At 40.8% G+C, this 23129-nt stretch overlaps 1 long non-coding RNA gene across 1 annotated transcript in view; it reads right to left on the bottom strand.

Moving 5' to 3' along the window:
- Positions 1–6267: 6267 nt before the first annotated feature.
- LOC139999553 (uncharacterized) overlaps positions 6268–23129 on the bottom strand; it is a 36621-nt gene continuing 19759 nt past the window's right edge. The window contains exons 2-4 of the long non-coding RNA XR_011805015.1: positions 17809–17901; positions 13504–13604; positions 6268–7614 (exon numbers count right to left, since the gene is read on the bottom strand). This is a non-coding gene — a long non-coding RNA (uncharacterized lncRNA). The remainder of the gene's footprint in view (positions 7615–13503; positions 13605–17808; positions 17902–23129) is intronic.

Here is a 23129-nt window from a genome sequence, read left to right on the forward strand (position 1 = left end):
TACTGCTTCCTTGCTCTTGCTTAGGTAACTGGCTCATTTGGTGGAGGACTACTTCTCTGATGCTTTCTTCTGAGGATGGGCATTGGAAGAACTCAGAGACCAATGTCTCCATCCACACCCAGTCAAGGCTGGTGGAAGTTACCACTTCCACCAAAAAACTAGGCTGGAGCTTACCTGCCTAGGTAACAGAACAGGAGGTGGGTGACTCTGGTGGGTTCCTGATGCTCACTTAGCAAGAGCTTGCTGCACAGTTACACTCCTACTTTCTCTCTCCTTTTTAATGATAATTAAATAAGCATACTAGCTAGCTAATAGCTGGTGCTGAATCCTACTGAATCATCTTCCTAAGATATACCAGCAAAAAGACTTGTGTCATGATGAAAAATCCTACCCACTATCAGTTCTTTAAACCAGCCTCAATTAAATCAGCCTGCTGGCCGGGACTATGCTGCAAAACACACTTGTCTTGATAGTTCTGTTTTGACGTGGGAACCTTCTCATTTTGGTCTTGTTAAAAAAAGTTTTTACTGATTTAGTTCGGAGGTGCAGAATGGGAAATTCTGTGATCAATAAGGGCACAAGCACTTGCTGCTTGTTTCTAAATCTTACCTAGACATATATTTTTTTGCTTGAATGTTTCTGAAATTTGACATTTCAAAGTACAGTCATTTGTAAATTAGAGGGAACTGAAACTGTTAGACTTGCAATCTGGAAGCTGTTAGGTCTATGGGGAATGCACTTACCTCTTTTGCATTCCCAGATTTACCGACAGACCTCTAAAAGAGAACTGGATTGAACCTCTGAGGATTATGGTAGCAGCACCTAGAGATCTCCATGGTGAAAAGCTCTGTACAAACACAAGGCAATTGAGAGTCCTCAGAGATACAGTGTAAGCAGATGAAGAAGAGCGGTGAAAAAGAGACACAGGAAAATAAAGTGCTTTCTGCAAGATGATACCAAGACTCAGTGGAATAGCCAAGCTTTAACTCCAGGTTTTGTGATTTTTAGTCCAGTGTCCTATGATATTTCACGCTGTCCCCTAACATTTGTACTGTGTGCTTCCTTTTTATACTCTGAATATCTCCATCTGTCTATATAGACACATCTACACACAGCATAGAGGCATATCTCTCTCTCTCTATGTAGATAAATCTATGTGTATATACAAATTTATCATATAGCCCACATTCCAAATAATGTTGATATTTTAAAGACTTCTATTGAAATAGTATAAGTTTATTTTTCTCCTTCAGAAATATCCAGAATGTCGCACTCTTTTTCCTTCCCATTATGGAAAGGAATCCTTTCTTGCCTTCTGAGAAAGAGGCAGTGATATTGAAATTTCCACAAAGAGAGTTCGTCCCTTGAGTGTTTTTACAGGCATTTGTGCTGAAGAGATGTTAACACAAGCAGCATTTCACATGAAATATATTCCCATTGCTCAGGATTCTGCTACTTGATGCTTGCAGTGCCACAGCTCCCCACATTTCCCAGCCCTCTGAAGATCCCTATAGCAGAAGTAAGAAGCCAGGACTTAATATTTGGATTATGGAAAAATAAAATTAAAAAAAGAAAAAAAAAAAGAAAGAAAGAAAGAAAAAGGAAAAGAAAAGCAAAAGGAACAACATTTCAAGGTTTTCTTTATGTGCGATGTGGGAGGGGGCAAATGATAGGTTTGCTTTGGGACCACTTTAAATCAGCTTTTCCAGTCCTAAGTGGCTAGGGGATTCTTTGTTTGTAACGAGGACCAAGGCAAGTGGGTGCTACCCCCAGTGCTGTGTTATCCTCAGCTCCTCACGGTGGGTTGAGATGCCATCCCCTCAGAAAAAAAGAGAGGAGCTCCCCTCTGGCAGACAAGGTGTCCCCCCCACCTCAGCCAGGACAGGCCTCGCTCATGCCGTCAGAGTGCTTCCAAGGTGAACCGCCCGTGTTATGTAAATGTCGATTTTCATTGCTGCGGGTGCGAGCAGGGATGAACCACCCCAGCTGGCAAGGGAACTGAAGTGAGGCCTCGCTTCCTTCCCCACCTCTGATCTCAGATCAAACGCCTCAGCCCTGCCTGCCGCACCCTGCTCCTGCAACCAGCAGCGCCGCCAGGCTGATGCCGGGGGCACCCGCATGGCACGGCCCCACCAGCAGCACCAGCTCTGGTGGGACAGCACGGGGCTGCCTTCTCCTGATGGCCCCTGCCATGGCGCTTGGTACTGCTGAGGGCAGGAGGAGGATGTCCAAGTGGGAAAGGGAAGGCAGAGGAACAGAAAACACCATATCGGAGCGTGATCCCAGGAGCATCGCTACTAATTGCAGCAAACTTGGCAGAATGGGGGCCTAATAGGCCTCCTTCACAGGATTGTGTGACTAAACACCAGATGCCCTCAAGGCACAAACTGACAAGGCTGTGTAAATCTTCCATAAAATGTCTGTGATCCTTCTGACAGAGACAGGATGTTGACAGGAGGCCATCCTCCTGTGGGGTAGAAGCTGCTGACGTAGGGGTAAAGGTGCATATTTCATGAAAACATCCATTTTCCTGGAAAAGTGGCAAGGCCTCAAGTACTTTCTTTCTATTTTTCTCCCATAGAGCATCATGGCTGTCCATTGCCATGTAGAGAACCGGATGCCTTATGGATGATCTTGGTGTGTCATGGGAGGAGAGGGTTACTTTGGATTTATCTAAGAGCGTTGCAAACCACATGGCCCTTTTCTCTCCAACCTTATCTTTGAAATGTCTCAAGAGACATTTTATTTTTATGACTGCTCAAGGACTATAAGCCCGAGGAGCTGCTTTTGGGAATGCATATGATCCCTGTCACATCAGATGATTGCATCGTAACGTCAGCGCTGGCTGTGGAACACCGAGTAGCTGCTGGGTCTCAGCTCTCCATCTGCAGCTCCCCAAGCTCCAGGGTTTTGCATCTAGAGTTTTAATTTTGGTATTTTCAATAATTTGAAACCATTTATTAAATGGGTTAATGCATGACATCTTACCTCCATGTGTTCTGTGGTCAGCAAAACATATAGAGATTGCTCTTGAGAAATTTTTATCTGTGTTTGTGGTTAATGTGGATGATTCCCTTAGGGAATGTTATGGTACTGTGCCAATGAGTCTTCTTGTTCCAAAGCACAATAAAACTTCACAATTTTAAATCATTGGCACAAAACCTTTTTAGGTTATGTCAGAAATACCAGGTATCAGTTTCAATAAAGTTGCAGCTTTTTTTTTTTTAATGTTTAAATTTATTAGCGGCATGAAAACAGTAATCTGCAATATACCTGCAGGTCAAAATGAGGAAACTAACCTTCTTGAAATGAAGATTTGAGTGCTTTTTTCCTCTTTAAAATTCCACAAAAATAGAACCTTGAGCTTTTTAGAGGCACAATTTTCTGATGGAAAAATATGTAACTAACATCCTACTGTCAGAAAATCTGGGAAATTTAAACATTGTTAGAATTACAAAAAAAAATAATAATAAAAAAATCAAATGTGTATTGGTAACACTTTGACATGAGTTACTGCACACATGAGTGGAAGTGGAGTTTGAGGTCTTGTAATAACATTTTTTTCTTTTGGAAGATAAAATCAAAGTGTTTCTCCAAGCTGCTTTTGTGAAACTGACGTCAGATACAACCCCCTTGATCCTCCATTGGATCTGAATCTCATGGAGCACATCACTAAGCTTCAGAGGAGGAAATAAATACTTTTAGCAAGGGCATATTCCTCTCTGGTTATGGTCAACGTCAGGCTGTTGAATTTGTTCTGGCTCTCCCTGATAGAGAAATAGCCCACAAAATGATACTGTTATGTCAAAAGATAACTGGTTAATCTCATCTTCCAAACTACTGCACCTATTTCTCACTGTGAGCTTGATTACTCATTTCAGACATTCATTTCTTTCTGTTCCACACAGACCTACATTATGCTGCCATATGTCACTGGCAACCTTGACGTCAGGAATGATTACTTTTGTACCTGTGAGTCTAAATGTTAGGGGTTAATTAAATATGTCTCTAATGATTGTTTTTCTTATGTTGCTGTTCAAAGTTTTGGTACCAGGTTGAAAGTGATAAAATCTAGAAAGAGAGAGCAGCCTGGGAAGAATGACTTCATAGGAATACTTATTTTTCTGGAATACGAAAACAGTTTGGTAATGTAGGAGAAGTAGATGACTGGGTTTTGTGCATTAATGACTAAGCATGTGTCACACCAAAGGTCATTCATTTCATATACACTGCAAATACGCAAGCCTAGGTCTGTCTGATGGTGACTAGTAGCAACATTTCTTGTTTTGTCTCCATCATCACGGGTTTGTGATTGTGGTGGGGAGGTCTCAGATCCATGATTTTGTTCATGTCAGTGTAATTATTGCACAGTCAATAGTCATAATTCTCTAGAGATGTGGGAATTGCTGTAGATGGGAGAAATCAGGTTGGATATTAGGAAAAACCTCTTCTCAGAAAGAATGGTTAGGCATTGGAACAGGTTGCCCAGGGAAGCAGTGGAGTCATTGTCCCTGGAGGTGTTTAAGGGAAGGGTAGATGTGGCACTTAGTGACATGGTTTAGGAGGTAATATTGGTGGTAGGTGGACTACCGGACTAGATGACCTTGGACGTCTTTTCCAACCTTAATGATTCTATGATTATATGAAATGGCTTCTACAACAATCAGATCTGTAACCAGGCTATTTTGCCTTTCTCACCAACAAGCAATGGAGTTGACATGAGTGAACTGGAGGATGCTTTATCTGGGTTCACAGACAGGTTTATACATTTCAGGCAAAAGGTGAGCCCATATTCTGAAATTACAATTTCAAAAACGGATCCCATATATACTGAATACCTCCAGCCAGATCATAGCTTGGGAACTATTTATGAAGCCAATATATTTGTCTAAGAAACTTAAGTGAGGACTTCTTCTCTATGAGCAATTATTAATGTATGAAGTTTATTTCTATCTGGCAAGCCAGCAGACACTCATTTGAATCTATCTATAGCATAAGAAAAAAAAAAAAAAACAAAAACAAAAAAAACTGTGCCTGAGCATTAGAATGACCATTTTATCTCATGATGTGAGCACCCTCTGGCAAGTGTTCCCCATCTACCCAGAGATGATGTGTAAGCAGGCCATTAAAACACAAGTTTGAGTACAGCAAGACAACAGATATCACGTGCATAATGAACATCAGTGTTATTGCCTCTGATCAGCTACAGATATAGTTGCAGTAAGGCAAGTGCCTCTGTGCTTCACAGAAAGGCCATGGCACATTGCAGGTAACAATTACTGTTCCACCATGTACCCAGTTATGCCATAACCTAACCTCTGAAGTTAGAATGAAACCAACTGTGATTTAAAAATGACTAGAACAGAGCAGTCCTTATATCAAATTGTCCCTGCCATAGTCAGGAGAAAGAAAGAGTTTTATCACCCAAATCTGAAGTTGTCCTCTCCTTCTGTGGAATTTGTCCTGTCCTTCTGTGGAAGCTCAGTTTCTTTTATACTAATACTGACATAAGTGAGCACCAGCTAACTATGTGCTTTGCTTTCCAGTGATGGCTGACTTTCTCTTGAGTGCAGACAGTTGTCGCTATAGGCTCTTTTTTATTTTATTTTATTTTTTTTTTATAGTCTTCTTCTTAGACTGGCATTTCAGAGCTCTTCTGACACAAGACAAGATTTCTTACAGTCTCACCTGCATTAGGTTGAATTTGACTGCACAACACTGATGAGTTAAAGGAGTGCTGAGGGAAAGGAAACACTATTCCCATGTGTCCCTTCTCTGAACAAATATTCCTAGAATGTCAGAAAAGGTGAGCAAGGGCTTCTAGATGGAGAGACTACTACTTTCTACAAATGCTACCTTAGCTAGGGCCTGGGGTTTTTCACTTTGCAAGTGAAAGCAGTAAGATCTTGTTGTGAAGATCCATCAGTACAAGCTTAAAGACGTGCCTTATTTGCCTAAGTCTAGGAAGAAACTACCATGAAGTTAGATACTTCTCCCTCAAACAACTGCATAGACAAAAGGGATCTGAGTGAACAATCTGGAATTAAAAAATAAATGCTATTCTTTACAAAAATATCCATACTGTTTCAATAAGTTTATAAAAGCAGGCTTTAATTGAAGTGTAGATTTTTTTCCTCACTTGTTCAGAAAAGGTCTGCTTTCCATTTGTAATCCTATGCTGTTATATATTTAATTTCCTTTTTTTTTTATTATTATTATTAAAAATGTATTTATTGAAAGTATTTCTGTAAGACTCAGGAATCTTGGCAATCATTTTTATTGGATTGATCAGTTCCACTTGCATACAAATTTCTGTATTTGAATTAACTCTTGCAACATTTTATTTTATTTTATTTTTTGTCATATAAACTGTTCTATTGATTCTGACATAAATAACACATGGAGTACTCCAAATCATAAAAACATAATTTGGGGGGATTATTACCAGTATCTTCTATGTACCATACAACAACAAGCCCATAAACAAAACGCAACTGTAAGGATCTATGAAATCACTAGCTTGTAAGAACTTTTCTCCTCCTGGCACTGGTAGCTGCCATTTGCCTGACTGGAATTATATCCTTAATTTTGCATGTCACTGAGACACGAATGAAAAACAAACAAAAAAAATCCTACTAATATATCTTAAGTGGCTACTGAGAGGAAAAAAAAAAACAAACATCCAGCTACTCCATTTTTGTTTTGAACTGTTATTTGGGGTGTGTAGGGAGAGAGGTTGCTGCCTTATCATTATGACTGCCTTTCTGATGGAGTAGAGTGACAGCTACATGCTCCTGGAAAGCATCTCTTCTGCTGCAAACATACCAGCCACTTTCAGGACAGCTTAGTCAAACTGCAGCTTAGTGCCTCATTTGCAGTGCTTGGATTCCTCAGTGTGGTTTGCTGTTCCAGAGAACATTTTAGGAACCACTATCTACTTGATCCGTGTTCCTGTTCCTTCATTTTTGCGTCATCATCAGCAATGGATTTAAGATTGGTCACTAATTCTCTTTCCTTACATGGACATCCCTTACATGTTTTTTAGGCATCACATTTGCATGCGAACCGCTACTTAGCTTTTGGGGTTTCTTTTATTTTTTTAGACCCTGCAGTCAGGCAACACAGATTAGTTTCCTTGGATGACTGTCAGGGCTCACAAACGGAAGCCTAGAAGCAAGGCTGAGCTGAAATTTGCTGAAACAAGTGCAAATTGACACAATGGGCTCTAGTTTATAATAAAAGTTGTTGGAACTGAGGTATAAAGATGAAAGTGTCTTCCAAGGGAGTACGCATCCAGTCCATCTGTGTTGGAAGAGATACAGCTGTCATGTGTCTGGGTTTTGTTGATCTTGTCTCATTTTCTGACTGGAAATATCACTCCTTCTGGACTGCTGAATATCTACAAATCCAGGCCAAATGGACATGTATTTTTCAGATCATGTCTGGACAGAGTTTCTGGGCAGAGAAAGAAGATATGGCTGGAAAGTCTGGATCCTAGGCAGATGTTCTGCCTGTGCATAGCAGTTCCACCAAACTGAAGATGGGTACAAGCCTCTGAACGTTCAGCACCCTGCATGGGCACATGCATTGCTGCCCAGGACATCTCTGAATGACCTGTAGAAGAAGAAAAGTCAATGTGATTACGAACACACAAAAAAAAAAAAAAAAAGGGAGAGAAATAAAGATGGAAGATCACTGTGCAACCCTGCAGCTAAATTATGTCTTTGCTCATGTATTGGCCTTGGTTTCCTACCTAGACATTATGCTAAAGCCTTGGACACAATGATTGCATGTCCTTGCCTTACTGATGCAGTAGTCTCTTGTTTGCTGTTGGTTATCAGCAGACATGGAGCACAGCTCTGATGTGCCCAAGATCATTATATGACTGGATTTCTTGCACCAAATACAAAAAAGCCTAATGTCGTGTTGTTCCATTTCACAAAACAGATCACAGCTGCTTTTATTATTACTATTATTATCATTATTATTAATTTTTCACTTTGAAAAGGGCTATTTGAATCAACAGGGAGATGCCCACATTTCATTAGATCACAGAGGAATGGATGAACGGATGGCATTTGTTTCTTCACATGGGGATTTTTTTAAAAATGCAGAGAAGAAAAGGAGAAAAATAAAACAAATGTTCTCATCCATCTGTCAGCAGTCCATTAGCAAACAAGTCCTTGGCAGTAGGGAAAGGAAGAGCATTTACCATGCTCTGAGGTAGGCAGTGGGGCAGAATCAATACTGGCTGACTTGTGGCAGCAGCAGTGCATCATGTCAAGTTGGACCTATCCCTCCAGCATCAGCCAGCTTTATGCTTCTTCCTCCTCCCTCCTCTCTCCTCTCTGCTCACTGAAATTTCCCTTTGCAAACAATGCAGTGTCAGGGGGTGGGTGAGATTCCATATCTCCTGCCAATGCTGGGATTATCTGATTATCACTCAAAGAGAAAGCTTCTTTCCAAGAAAACCTCCCTGTGTGAGCTTGAAATTCTTTGTAGAACTTGCTTCACCTACACTTTCCATGTCTCACAAGAAATCTGTTATCTGTGTGCTTCCTCATTCTTTGAGCAGACTCAGGAGAAGCCAGAGGGCAGTGTGGCTGCCCTCTCCAAGCGGTTCTGGCTAGCTTGCCTCCACTTCTTCAGCTAGCACGTTTAATAACAGCTTAGGTGCCCATAAGCAGATTGAGGAAAAGTTCTGTGAAAAAAAAGGGAAAGTATGATCACCTTAAATAGTGTACTCCAGGGACAGGATGAGGAAAATGAAGCTGTTTTTTATTTGCGTTGTGCTCCATGGAGACAGGGAAGCTTTACTAGGGCTCGGTTGAATAATGAGCTGCTGAACAGAGAACCCTGAGTATTGCTTTACAAACAGTTCCTCACAGAGTTCATATTAATTATCCCATTTTCTTATTAGATTCAGCTGATTTCTCACTCACTCTCACATGACTTTGTGAAAGGCTCTATGATGCCTTGTGAAAACAGCAATGACACATCTATGCTGATATAATCATTAGATAGCCTCACAACTCCTGCTTCCCAGTGTGGTCATTTGCTTGCAGACAGACACTGCTATGATGCTGTGAAAGTCTCTGTTTATGTAAAAATTGCTGCAAATCTGCAATGCAGATCATCAGTGGGGAATAGCCAGAGGGTGAAATCTGTTTTTCAAAGGTGCATAATTTTCCAGTGCTGGGCTATTGCTATGAAGGTTTACCCTCATTACAGATTTGGTTATACAAATATAGGTATTATTATTATATATTATTAACTTTCTCAGTTTTTATTTTTCACTCTTTTCCTGATGTTGCCTTGTCTCATGCTGCACCCAGGCAGGCAATGGCTTCCACATGACTGAATGACTGTAATCCTGCAGCAGGATGGGACAAGGATGGAGGAAAGCACTTTCCTGGGTACTCAGAGATGGTAATGGGCAAGTGCATTCTGATTCAGGCCAAAGCTATTTCTTGAATACAAAGAAAGCGGAAAAATAAACTTTCAAATTGAGTCTGTTTAATTGGTGCTTTCTTTGTCTGTCCAGCAACTCAGGGGTTTATCTGGTTTATTCTGACCATTCGCTTCCCAAGTTGTTATGAAATGGCCAGACCTAAACGGGAAGGGAAGACGGAACTGGCTATAAGTACAGACTGGGGGATGAGAGGCTGGAGGGCAACCTCATGGAAAAGGATCCAAGGACTCTGGTTGATGGCAAGTTGAACATGTGTTAACAGTGTGCATGGGCAGCCAAAAAGGCCAGCTGTGTCCTGAGGCGCATCAGGCATGGCATTGCTAGCTGGTTGAGGGAAGTGATTGTCCTGCTCCGCTCTGTGCCGGTGCAGCCTCACCTCCAGTACTGTGTGCAGTTTGGGGCATCATAATACAAGGAAGGACATAAAACTATTAGAATGTCCAAAGGAGGGCTACGAATATGGTGAAGGGTCTGGAGGTAAAGACATATGAGGAGCAGCTGAGGCCCCTTGGTTTGCTCAGCCCCGAGCAGAGCAGGCGGAGGGGAGGCCTCATGGCGGCCTGCAGCTCCCTCACGAGGGGAGCGGAGGGGCAGGCGCTGAGCTCTGCTCTCTGGGGACAGCGACAGGACCCGAGGGGACGGCATGGAGCTGGGACAGGGGAGGGTCAGGCTGGGGGTTAGGGAAAGGGTCTGCACCCAGAAGGTGGTCGGGCACTGGGACAGGCTCCCCAGGGACGTGGTCAAAGCACCAAGCTGCTGGAGTTCAAGAAGCGCTTGAACTAGGCTCTCAGACATAGGGTCTGTTTTGTGGGTGGTCCTGTGTGGAGCCAGGAGTTGGACTCAGTGATCTTTGTGGGTCCCTTCCAACTTGGGATATTCTGTGATCCTCATATTAGAGGATGTTGTTGACCCATGTTCCTGGAGTGTGCAGAATACCCTTGCTGCCCAGAGACCATGAGCATGCCAGAGGCACTCACTGCTTGGAGCTCATTGCAGAGGTGCTGGCAGTCCTGCTGCCTCCGTGTGGGAAGCTGCATAGCTGCTAAAGTGCAATCCTGTTGGTGAGAGTCTGGTGCCTTGGCTGAGCTGTTATCCCCATTGAAGAGGGTGCTGGGCTGTCTGACCTACACCAGTGCTTGCTCAGTGCCTGTTGAATCACACTTTCCTGCAGAGTAAAGACATTTCTAAGGTATTTGTTTCCCCTAACAATGAAGGTTTTACTGGTTACCTCTTCTGAACCCTTCCTGGTGGGCTCACAGCTCATTTCTGTCTCAGAGGAACAGGAGAGCAGAGTCTGGCTGTGAGCACAAACAGGGCAGTACCCTGTCAGGGCTCCTTACCACCCCTGTTCTACAAGGGAAAGGTCAATGTTTTGTTTGATATATTCCAGACTTGGAGATGAGAGGAAGGGGGATGGGGTGGTGGTGGTGCGGTGAGAACAACACTTACTGACATTGTTGAGGAAAAAAAGAAATGGTAGCATTTCTTTTGTCTGCTTTTAGTAACCATTCTTTTATGCTAGCAAATAAATACTGATTCCATCCTTTGCCTGCATATTGATGTTTGTCTCTAAAACAATTTAGCTACAGCACAAGAATCGGAGCCTTCTGCATTAACCAAGGCAACAAGTGCAGTTGTGGACCTCTCCTTCACACCACTGCTTAAAACGCGCATAATTGTGGTGCATATGAACTTTGTTTATAATCTCCTCACTGTGTATATGCATTCCATTGCAACCTGTGCAATATATCATTACATCTCTTACACTGTAGAAATACTGTATAAAAATGAGATTGAGTTCTGTATTTATAGTCATCTAGAGCCAGATGATGGGAAACATTTTCTGCTTAAAGAATAATCACTGTTAGTGTTTCCTGGAAACCCCTTTCATCAAACAGTGGGAATGTTTCTTGTCCTTAGCATCACATCTGCAAAGTTATAGCCAAGAAAATGTCAATAATTCCATTATTACAAATCCCAGTTTTCAAAGATTAATAATTTTACACATATACAAAGACAAAAGCATTTTGAACTGAAATTTGGCATAAACATTTGTAACCCAAGAGCAAAGCTTGCTTCTGCAAAATGATCTCCACAGTTTTGAAGCTGAGAGAACTCTCAAGGTGCCTACATTTTTTTATTTGCTTGTTTTTTCATTACTTTATTTAGTCAGTTGTTTGGAACTGATACAATCTCACTTGCTATCTGGCAAGAACTCATTTGTATGTCTGAGGCTTTCAATAGGAAAAGAAAAAAGTGGTTTACTGTGTCATGCTTTCTTGTTTTTATAATGGGACTTTCTCTAGATACCAAAGAAAGGGAGATGGTGAAGTTCAACTGGTGCAGCAGAATCCCTTTCTCGCTCATTAATTTTCCCTTTAAATATTCCAGACTACCATTTTTAATGCCCCTTTATACATAGCTGAGTAGTATGTGTAAGGAGTATTTTTCAGGAAAATGTCATTGCATAAAGAAACCAAAATCCCAAGTAACTCCCCAAGCACTTGGAATAAAGGAAACCTAATTTATTGTAGTTTTTGAGTTAGAACCACTTGATTTTACAAAGATACAAACTGTAGTTGAAGTCTTTTCCATAGCTAGACATTTTGTTTTTCATTCTTTCTCTCCTTCTTGCCATTTCTTTTCTCTAATGCAGATTTTAGTTAGCTTGCTCTCTGTTTTTATAAATTTGGCTGAAAGTTGTATATTTGACATCTCTTCCCTTCTTCCTTCTTCCTTCTTTTTTTTCTTTTTTTTTTTTTTTCTTGCGAATTGGTGAACAAGATCAGGAAGTATTGCCAGGTACTCCTGTTTCTACATAATTAAAAATACACATACAGCAGGAATGCACAAATCTCATTAGCTTAGAGAAGAAGGCTTAAAAAAGCCTTCTGTCTTTCTCAGTTTTTGTGTGACAATGTCTCAGTTGTCCAAGAACCCCTAATAAATTAAGAACGTGCAATAATAGTGTGAATTTCTCATCAATCATTGCCCGATTATGTTTGGGCACCTACGCAAAATGTAAATAAACCAAAGTGCCAAACATAAGGCAACATGCCCAGTTTCATTTTATTATGCAACTGGCAAGTTGCTACACTACAGAAGTGCTGGTGAAGATGAATTTGAACAGATGTTTTTTTTGTGCTGGCCTAAAATCTTGTGTCAAAATCTAGGACTTGGCGATATTCTGAACACCCACATTGTTCATGTTGATTATGAAGGAGTACAGCCTACTTCAGCTTCTTCCAAGAGACCTTGTATCCCTGCTTTGCATTTCTGGACTGTTGGCTTAAACAATCCACTTGCTCTGTACACATGCACTTGCTTCCTCCCTCAACCACCTCTCCAAAGCATGAACAAACTTCCTGAAGTTATCACTCTGTATTTCAGCTTGTAAAACACAGCATTTCAGGATTTTTTCACTAGCTGCCTTGGCTGCTACTCCTGCTGTGGAGCTGTGGCATGACGGGTGCCCGGAATCTGAAACCTAAGTGGAGGAAGTGGCAGGCATTTGATACACCCGTCCGTGCACGTAGCACTGCAATAATCATCCGTCAAATTGAATGCTCAACATCACAGACTAGACAGCTTGAGTAGGAAGTGTACGCTTTCATGAGGAGTAGTCTTTATTCTGTCATTAAACCGATACAACTGGGTCAGAAACAACCAAAGTGAGTTCATGATTAATGTGTTAAAGGCAATCGACTGTAACTCTGTCATCTTTTTCCAGCTGAGGGAAGGGGCTAAGTGAACTCTTGGTCAATCTGTGCATAGAACACCTCTCTGCTTTGAGTTGTACTTATGCTGGCTCGGAATTAAAAATGTTTCTGAGACAGTCATTTTTATTTGGATTGACCTTCAGATGGCACAATGTGCTTAAGAGAATCTGCAATAAGAAATGTCTGCCAGACAGAGGTGCCCCTTCCCCTGAGCACTGTCCACACCAAACCCAGAGAGAAAGAAACAAATCCACTGGCCTGCCAAGAGAAGGTAAAAGTGCGGAGAGGAACGTCTACCTAGACGATACTTACCTGGATAGACCTGCACGCCACGCCAGGTCAGCTCTTCAATAATACAGAGAAACCAGAAAGCCTCATCACAGGTGATCTTCATATAAACTCAGTGGGAAGCACTTGAAACAACAAAAAAACTGATTGAACAAATTTCCTGAGTACTTTGGCTTCAGTTAGAGTATTCACATACTTAAACAAGCTGGAGTCTTCACCTAAGTGGTGACCTCAAACAGAAAACAGCATATGCTATGTAAGTGCTGCAAGGGTGTAAAACATGTGTGGACACCCTGTATGGCCTTCTGCCTTCCAAGAGAACACATTAGGGAATAATCTGGTGTTAACTGAGACTGTTCTTAGGACTTACACTTTCGGTAATTACTATCCCTATTATCATCAGGGCAGGGGGAATTTGTCCTGTAAAAATATTTTTTGCTGCAACACTGACAGGATACCTTTAGTATAATCAGGACAGATAATTCCAGACCTGGAGAACTAGAAGAAAGTGGAAAAGTCATGGCAGTTGTTTAATGTCTGATAAGTAAGTTGTGAGTATGTCAATGGCAGGTAACAGTGCTTGTCTTCCTCAGGAGTTCTGTAGCATGACGTGTCATCTATTCTTGTCTGTAGAAATCACCCCAAAACCTGCATGAGATTTTCTGCTTGTACTTTTTTTTTTTTTTTTTTTTTTTCCAATCGAATTATGCTGATATAAAACTGTTGGAATAGAGAGGAGCCTCAGGGTGTCTGTCATCAGTGTCCATACCAATATGACGAGCATTAAAAAGAGACCATTCCTCAGTAGTGCAGAGGACGAGCGCTGCAGTGGATTGTATTTCTGGTACTATTATTACAGAAAACTTGCAAGAAACATACATGCTGTGGATGAAATGGGTATGGAATCATAGAGGCTAATGATAGAAAAAGGCCACTTATGTCAACTGCTACATTTCCCTGCTGATATAGGATTGTTCCCAATGAGATTCAATGTATTTTTAGTGCTTTGTCCAGTCTGGTTTTATATGTAAATAACAAAGATTGTCTGTCATAAAGGAGCCTGAAATAGTTTTGTTCTAGTTCTGTCTTCCCTTTTCCCCTTCTTATTCAGGCTGAATGGGAACAGGAAAGACATTCATTCTCTCTCTCTCTCTCTCTCTCTTTTTTTTTTTTTCCCTCTCCTTTTTGTTGTTTGACCCTCTTCATAGACAGGATTTCTCTGACCTGATTTTTAAAAAACTGCATTTGGACAGTTCAGCATTATATCCTACTTTATCACAGGTCTGATTTAAGAGGTCTCTTCAAAATGCAGAGGCTGTGTTTGACAGGAAACAAACCCCTTGCAAACCAACCTGAAAAATAAGTAACAAACAAAGCAGTGATTTCTGCTCAGATAGGAACTGAAATGGAGCTTTTGCATGTGGTTTCTTCTATTCTGTGTCTCATGCCTCACATTATCATCGATGTTATTGAGGTTCTGCTCACTCTCTGCCTATCCATTAGGCATAGCCTTCCAGAACATTGGATGTGGTTCCCCTTTTTTTGACTTTGCACCCTTAGAGAGTTGCATATCAAGAGGACATAAACTGGTAAGGCATGGCTTTCAGAAAATTAAGTTTTTGGTTTGAAACTTATCTGTATTAGGAAACAAACTTCTGCTTAGTGGTTTGCCACTATACATACCAGCAACTCAAGTAAAGAGACCAAGGAAGTTACAGCTGAAGTGTGCTTATCTTGACAAGTGAATGGCCCTCAGCATACCTTGTCTTTGAGCCATGTACAGTCACATCTCTGCTTTGGATTTGGTGAACCTAATACCTTCTAGTCAGTGAAACAGTGGACAGATTAATGCTCTCTTTGTTTCTGATGGGAGACACAATGGGAGCTACCATCTAGATGGTAGCCTGAATGAAAATATAGAGAACAAAATGATCTAGGGATTGAATTAATACCAGCTGAGTGAGCATGTCCTATCTGCAGCAAAAGGAACAGAGAGATGAAAAATGAGGACACACACAAAAAAAAAAACTTGTCATTTGCTACTAAGATAAAGCTGTGGAGAGAGAGAGAGTCCAAGGAAAAAAGAACTTGTATTACGGATTGTGCTGGCTGAAAAGAGCCTTGAAATAGAAACTCAGTCCTATTTACTGTCCATGCTGTGTTCAGGGAAACAGGGCTCCTGATGTCCTCATTCAATAATCAGCCTTGCACAAAGCACCCATCTCCAGCACCAGTTTCTTTGCCCAATGCAAACAACCCTCAAGGCGTTCAATATTGTCTAACTGCTGCAGTTGCTTTCATAAAAGATAATAATAATAATAAAAAGTGCTGCTTTCTCTCAGAAGAAAACAAAGGCAAAGCTGCAGGGTTTTACCTGGTGCCCATTACCACCCAGTGACAGGCTGAAGTATCGTGGGCTTTGAGAAGTCCTCCCAGAAGCTGATGAGAGCAAAAGCAGCCTTGGCCCTTACTTCAACTTACTCCTGATTTACATCAGGGAAAGAAGAAACAGCATGCAAGGGCATGGGGATAAACTGTGCAAAGAGGAAGAATGTTCACCAGAGGGAGAGTGAAAATACACCAGAAATGGAAGACTATTGACAGCATGTATTGTATTGTCAAGCACTGTATTCACATAGGTTTTTTCCACTAAAACATCTGATTAAGGACACTTGACAATAAGTGTTGGAGCAGGACGTTTCTGTTCTCCCAGAAACCCAAACACCGGCCTTGGATTTATGGCTGTCCTTCCCAGTATGTATCTCCTCACATTTGTGACATTGATTTACATAACCACAGTGAGCCAGTCAGCTTATGAATCTATTTCTAATAGAATACTTACTGATAAACCAGTTTCAGGCAATCAGGAAAATCACATCTGTGTCTTAGCAACAGAAAATATTGCTAACCTGAAAAACAGTCACCAACAACTTCACGCTATCACAGGAGAAGTGAGTTATTTTAAAATAAGTTCAGATTTGTGAAATGGCTTTTTCTTTTTCTTTTCTTTTTTTTTTTTTTTAAATACCATAAGTCTAGTATGACCCAACTTTAAAAAAAAATAAAAACAACACTTTTTTTTTTTTCTTTAATCATCTTCCTTCTTGCCATGCCTTCTTACAGCCCTTTCTCCTCAACTTGTAGCTGCCTGCCTGGCTTTCTGAGTGTGGTCTTCAGGGTTTACCAGTATCTTTCCCAAGAGCTGCATTTTGTATTTTCTGGTGTTTGAGTTTGCTGCTTTTCTTCCATTGCAATTACAGACTGCATTTTACAGGGTTCCCTGGTTTTTATATGCTCTGCCTGCAACAGTCACCCAGATTTCCTCAATTCTTTTTTTTTTTTTTTCCTTTTTAACAACTCACTTCAGAGCACTCGTGTCCCTTTTTGTCTTCTATCACAAAACAACCAACATTTTGATTTTTTCAGTATATTTATGTTTCCATGGTGAAGAGAATATTATAATCTTTTCTTGTGGCTTACCAGCTTTGAATGGTATACACTACAGATTTACTTTTTAATCTTTTGGCATAGTTTTCCGCTTTGAACCCTTTGTATTCAAGAGAAACATATTTAAAACCAGGTGATTAGTAGATATCTGCACTTCAAGGCCAAAAAAAATGGTAGTCTGACTTCCAGAAAATTTCACCCAGCTACCCTTATCCTGGGTTCAACATCTTGTATTTGCCTAAAGCATGTCTCCCAGAAAGGCACCTGGGCTTGAGTTAAAGGATTCACATCTTCATGTGGTAGTCTGCACAAATAATTAATCACTACCTTGAAACATTGTTCCTTATTTCTCATTTGAATTTGTCCAGATATAACTTCCAGATACTGATTCATGTTTGGCTTCTGCTAGATTAAAGTACATAAGGTACTTATAATAAAATGCTGTTCAATCTTCTCTTTGACAGGTTAAACATATGGAGCTCTTCAAGTCTCTCACTTGATGCTCTTCCTGAACTGAATCATGCAAACGAATTATGTTGCACCCAGCATGCCATGGGGGGAAAACAAGGGGAACATGTTTTGCACAGAAACATTGTGCTTCAGCAGGGCTTGGGAGAGAAAGAAGAGGAGGAGAGGGAAGACTAGGCAGGGCAGGAGACAGACAGCTCCCTAGGCAAACTGCAAAGTCATCTGGGGATGAAAACAGGACTGTATGTGTCCCATTGCTTAACTTAAGCAGTTACTTAACTGCTGTTTTGAAAATAAATAAATAAATAAATAATAATTAAAAAAAAAAAAGACATGGGCAGAGATTGCTTAGAACATAATTCATCTCCAACTGCATCTGCTGGTGGTTTGACCCTAGCAGATCCAGAAACTTACCTGGGATGTACAGGCTGCATGGTTCTCTGCGACTTGTCCAAGTTATCAGACAGAGGCATTTGGTCATCTTCATAGTGTTCTGGAACAAAGAGGCTGTGCAGGGGAGAAAAATAAAACAGTTTTTGTTTCATTCTCTGTAAAGGAATATTCTGTCAGTCGTGTATCAAAAAACATAAAACTCATCTGGAAGAGCATTAAAATTGTACTTGTACTCTCATACCAATACAGTGTCATCAAATAAATAAATAGATAATAATAAAAAATCCTCAAATTAAAGTAGTATTTCTATCTAGGTTGGCATTTTTCATCTGCTTGGATATTTCGCTTCATTTTTTTTAATATATATTTGGGTTATATACTATGCATAAACAAGTAGAAGTATCACTTGTTTTTAGCTTTTTAAAAATTGTATAGAAAACACAAGGTTAAGGACAAGATCTGTGCACAGCAAAAAAAGTAGTTCCCAAAGATTCTTATAAAAGATGGCTCCAAGGAAACAGTATTCGGGTGAGCAGGCCCAGGTTACAGGTTTAAGATTACAATATTAAACTTTTAAATACCACATTGCCTTGTCTGAAATAGCTAGTGTGTGGTTAGTTCTGTATCCTTGTAGAATTTTAAAGCAAAACCAAAAATGAGCTTGGTGAGCCTAGACAAATACCTTGAAGCATATGAGATTTTTCCAAGCTAGGCCAACTTGTTTTTTCTGGGTTGTATAGTAAGTTGGTTGCGCACACGAAATGTTTCAGTTCTTGGAAAATTCTAAGTATTGCCAAGACTGTTTGATGTGATAATCTATCCCTCTTGACTGTTTTGAACACTTCTTATGTCTTCTATTTTCCTAAAGTGGAGTTTGATATTTATTATCGTAAACTCAGTGACTCAGAGATTGAGAGGCAGAGAGCTCTTTATCAAAGAATCATACAGTCATGGAGCACTTTGGGTCAGAAGGGACCTTAAGGACCACCTGGCTCCAACCCCCCTGCCATGGGTAGGGACACCTCCCCCCAGCCCAGGCTGCCCAAAGCCCCATCCAGCCTGGCCTTGAGCACCTCCAGGGATGGGGCACCCACAGCTTCTCTGGGCAGCCTGTGCCAGCGCCTCACCGCCCTCTGAGTAATGAATTTCTCTTTCTACTACCATCCAAAAAAAAAAAAAAAAAAAGAACAATTGTAGGACCCCCTTTCATCTAACTGTAAACAGAAAAGATGCTTTCTTCTAAGAAGGATTTCAAAAAGGGGAGAAGAAGAACAGGAGAATTCAGCAGCTCCACCAACGGTCCTCCATATAGGGTATCAGATAAAATGCCTCAGAGCAGGCTTTTGAGCTAAAAGCTGCAGAGCAGAGACTCAACAGTGCTTCCCAGAGGTACCTGGGGCTTGTGCTGCTGGCTGGCACCGGGGCACTGTGAGAAATGACCTCCAAGAAGCTGGACACAAGCAGCGAAGGGCCTGCTGAGCAGTGATGTGTGGAAGGTAGGAAGATGCACATGGACAATGTGTGGAAGATGGGCACCACACATGGGAAGTGTGAAATAAAGTTAACAGACTGCTATACAGACAGTGGCTACACTTGAGATGATGCTATGTTCCCTTTTCTCCCCCTCTTAAAGCTTTATTCCTTGTTTCACGCTCAGACTTACGAGAGGGAAAGTGCTGCCTCTTCAGGACAAACTAGGAGGAGTATCTTCTGCCTGCAAGGTTCAGCTGCAAGTCTTGTTTTTAGAAGGGACTCCCACATCTTACGTGGCCAGGTGCTGCCCCTCATGATTTTCCATACCTTCATGTCCTCCTAGGCATGTGGGACCTTACAGATGGTCTTCACATTTACGAACTTGTTTTGCATTACAGTGTGCTGAGTTTAACAAGACCTTAAATAGAAACTTTATGCTGGGTATTTTTGATACCGGATGAGATACATGTCTTTTAGGCATAGAGAGCGAATTATGTCCCCAGCAAAATAACAGACCCATGATTTCTGAGGAACCATCCAGCCTTCTTTTCTGCCTTTCTCTGACAGCCTCTTCAGAGAGCAAAATCTAGAAATGGTGGTAATATTTAATTCTGCACAATAAAGGTTTGGTACAGTGCTTTACACACATTGCACAGCATTTCAGGACTGGTAGGTGCTCTACTACTGCTATCTGAGGAAATTTAGGATTACCTCATCATTTCAGGCTACTTTTATGTAATACCTCATATATCCTGTTGAAATAAAACTGAATGCATGTGTATCAAAGAGCAGAAATCAGACTGTCATTCATTCATTCATTCAGTTCTCAGTATCAACTGACTCTTGTGATGAAAGCCCAGATTTGATGCATTGGTCTTTTCATTGCCTCAAATGACAAGGAGTCTGGTCTCTCTCCTAGTTCATTAAGAAACATGTAAAATTCCCTCTAATTAATTTTCTTTCCCCCCCTTTTCTCTCCCCTTACTTCAACCCTGAAAAAGGGCTGAAATCTAACAAACAGAAGCAGCATAATATTAAATTTTTAAAATATGCATACCAATACCATTAGAAATAATTTGTGTATCCAAAGACACCCGTAATTTGCAGTCTTCTGGCTAGTTCTCATTATCAGTTTCAAAGCCTGGCCCTACTTCTTTTGGCCTGGACTTGAAAAGATGTGGTCTGGGCACAAATCTCTGGCATTAACTATGTTACTGTAACTAAACAGGACATCTTGAGTCCTTTACATCTCATTGTTGAAGTCAGTGGATGGCACAAGGTCTTTGTTTTTCTTTGCAATTAGGACTACAGATGGCTGTCTTCCACACGAGGCAATTAGAGCAGTCCTCTTCAAAATACCCATTATCGGGTATCAAAAGGCCAGGTGATAAATTCATGCCCACCAACATGACAATTAAAGTGAAATGTGTAATGCTCCTTTGGATATGACATATGTGTAGTCACTAAATTCAACAGCTCAGACACCTTCTCCCAGCACTAGCTCTGCTCTGTTCCAGTTGGCTCCTTCCGTACAGTTTTGCAATACGCCAGATACTTCATTTACAGCACAGAGGTGTATGCCTGAACATATTTGCAGGCCAGGAGGGGTTTTTGGCTGGAGATATTTTCTTTGGATCAGGGAGTTAGCAAAATTCTGTGTGGAGCTGGCAGCAGTGGCTTTGTACGGGTTAAGGTGCCAATTCAGCCACGCTCAGCCCCTGCCGGGTGGCAGGCAAATGCTTTGCTGAGCAGATCCCTGGGTCACCTCTGAAGGCAGCCCCAATTGTCAGAAGGCCATGCATCTCCTGTGCAGGTCTGGAGTACTCATGCAGGCTATAAATGTACAAAACAATGCATCTGATCGAGGTGGAAGTGCCAGCATGTGGAAGGACTATGTTTGTCGGAAACAATTTTTTAAGCTGTCCTGTATATTCCCATTTTTTCCCCTTACACAGTATAGGAAGTGAGAGAAGAGAACAAAGTCTTCTTTACTGATGTTAAGCTCAGCTTGTGGATGAAAAACTGGCCCAAGTTTCAGCTTTCACAGCAGGTTTGAGAAGTCTGTATCCCGTGCTATTAAAAGTGACTGAATCTTGGAATTTTATCTCAATTTCACATAAATTTGAATAACCCAGAACTTTAACTCAAGTTACAACAAAAATTTAAAGAGATTTTGGATTCATGGATAGTTCTGTTTACAGAATCTCTTCCAGACCGATTGCACATGCATTTAGGAAACAGCTTAAGTTGTTCCACTGTCATTTTTTAAGTATATGAAAAGAGATTGTCCTTCCCTTGCCCCCTGGATGATAATTGCATTTTCGATGCAGAGAGGCCCCAGCCTAGGATATGTGGGCCCACAAGTCAAGCACTAGTATTTCAGGGCATGCAGATCTAGGTTTTTGTTCTGGCTCATGTACAGAACAGAGATCGGGATTCAGATTTCAAGCAATCCAGAATTCCTGAGGTGCCCATATTTATGGCTTGGTTTTGGGCTGAAGTACATTGTACAGGAGCAATAAGTGAACTGAAGCATGGAAGTACAAAGCACTACCAAAATCAACTTATGATAGGCCATTATTAACTTCATCACTGAACAGAGAAAAAAAAAAAAAAAGATTTAATTTAAACTACCACTACTTTCCTCCCGACTTTTCTCCATCACATTCCAATATTGCTCCCTTATAATCTCCCTGAACTTACAGAAGACTTGAAAAATAATGTTTGGTAAGCATAGTCATATGCTTTTGATCAATATTTTATTTTGAAACATGGTGAAGAGTTGTGTTGTAGTATGAAAAATGTCTCTCTCTAAACATCATTTTCTAATGGACTTTTTTATGTCCCATAAAATGTGCTAATTTTTACTTGTCCTCTGCTGTCAATGAAACAAACTATTATTTCTTTCCACAGAACCAAACTCAAAACAAGAATGTCTGGAATATCAAGAGTAATGACATACAAAGTCCCTTCTGGCCCCAGCTTCTATTGAAAAATAATTGGATGAATTGGTGATGCTTACATTTCATCTAGCCTGCCACTATGAGTAATTCCATGGTGCCTTCTTGGCCAAAGCTCAGCCATTTAAGCACTTGGTGAAAATCTATTTGGATGGACTTGGTGTAGGAATATGTCAAGCAGCAGCAGAGTAAGAATGAAAGCTCTTCGGAATACTGTTGCATATGTTGTTACAGCATCTAACACTCTGCAGACTGCATCCTGACTGTGACTTCAAGTTTCTGCTGCAGTATAAATAATAAATGACAAGGATGCTAACAATAAAAGTAAAGCTGACTTGGATACAAACTGTAATGTGATGGGCAAAGGATTTCAGACAATGGAATAGGCCCTTGTGTGGTGTAAATTATCACAGTACCATGTGATGTCATTGAAGCTATGATTTACCCAGAGAACTGCCTTTTGGATGTTGCCTTGCCAAGAAATCATGATATGGCTTGTCACATCTCAGAACGTATTAATGAACCAGAACAAAATAGATGCGAGCTTGCCAATGCTGTTATTGGGATCAGGATTTCATAGGATTCATAGGAAAAAAAATATTTTTTTTTCTTCCAAATTCTCAAATACTCAATTTGAAACATGTACATGTATATGAATATTTTTTTCTTTCTTTCCTTTACTTTTTTTTAAATCTTTTTTCCTGTCTTTTGGTTCATTTGTTTTCCAGTGACTTTTCTTTCTGTTCCTTTTTTCCTGCCTTATTTTCAGAAGTTGCCAGACTTCTGGAGCATCAAAGGAGAAGGAATTTGGGAGAGGACTGCAAGACAGGGATGCCACAAACAGAGGGTGGTTGAGATGAGCTGAGGGAGCAGGGGAGGCTGGTGCTGCAGGAAGTCCTTGGCATGGTC

The sequence above is a fragment of the Anas platyrhynchos genome, chromosome 1 (genome assembly GCF_047663525.1).
Source record: "Anas platyrhynchos isolate ZD024472 breed Pekin duck chromosome 1, IASCAAS_PekinDuck_T2T, whole genome shotgun sequence".
Taxonomy (NCBI): Eukaryota; Metazoa; Chordata; class Aves; order Anseriformes; family Anatidae; genus Anas; species Anas platyrhynchos.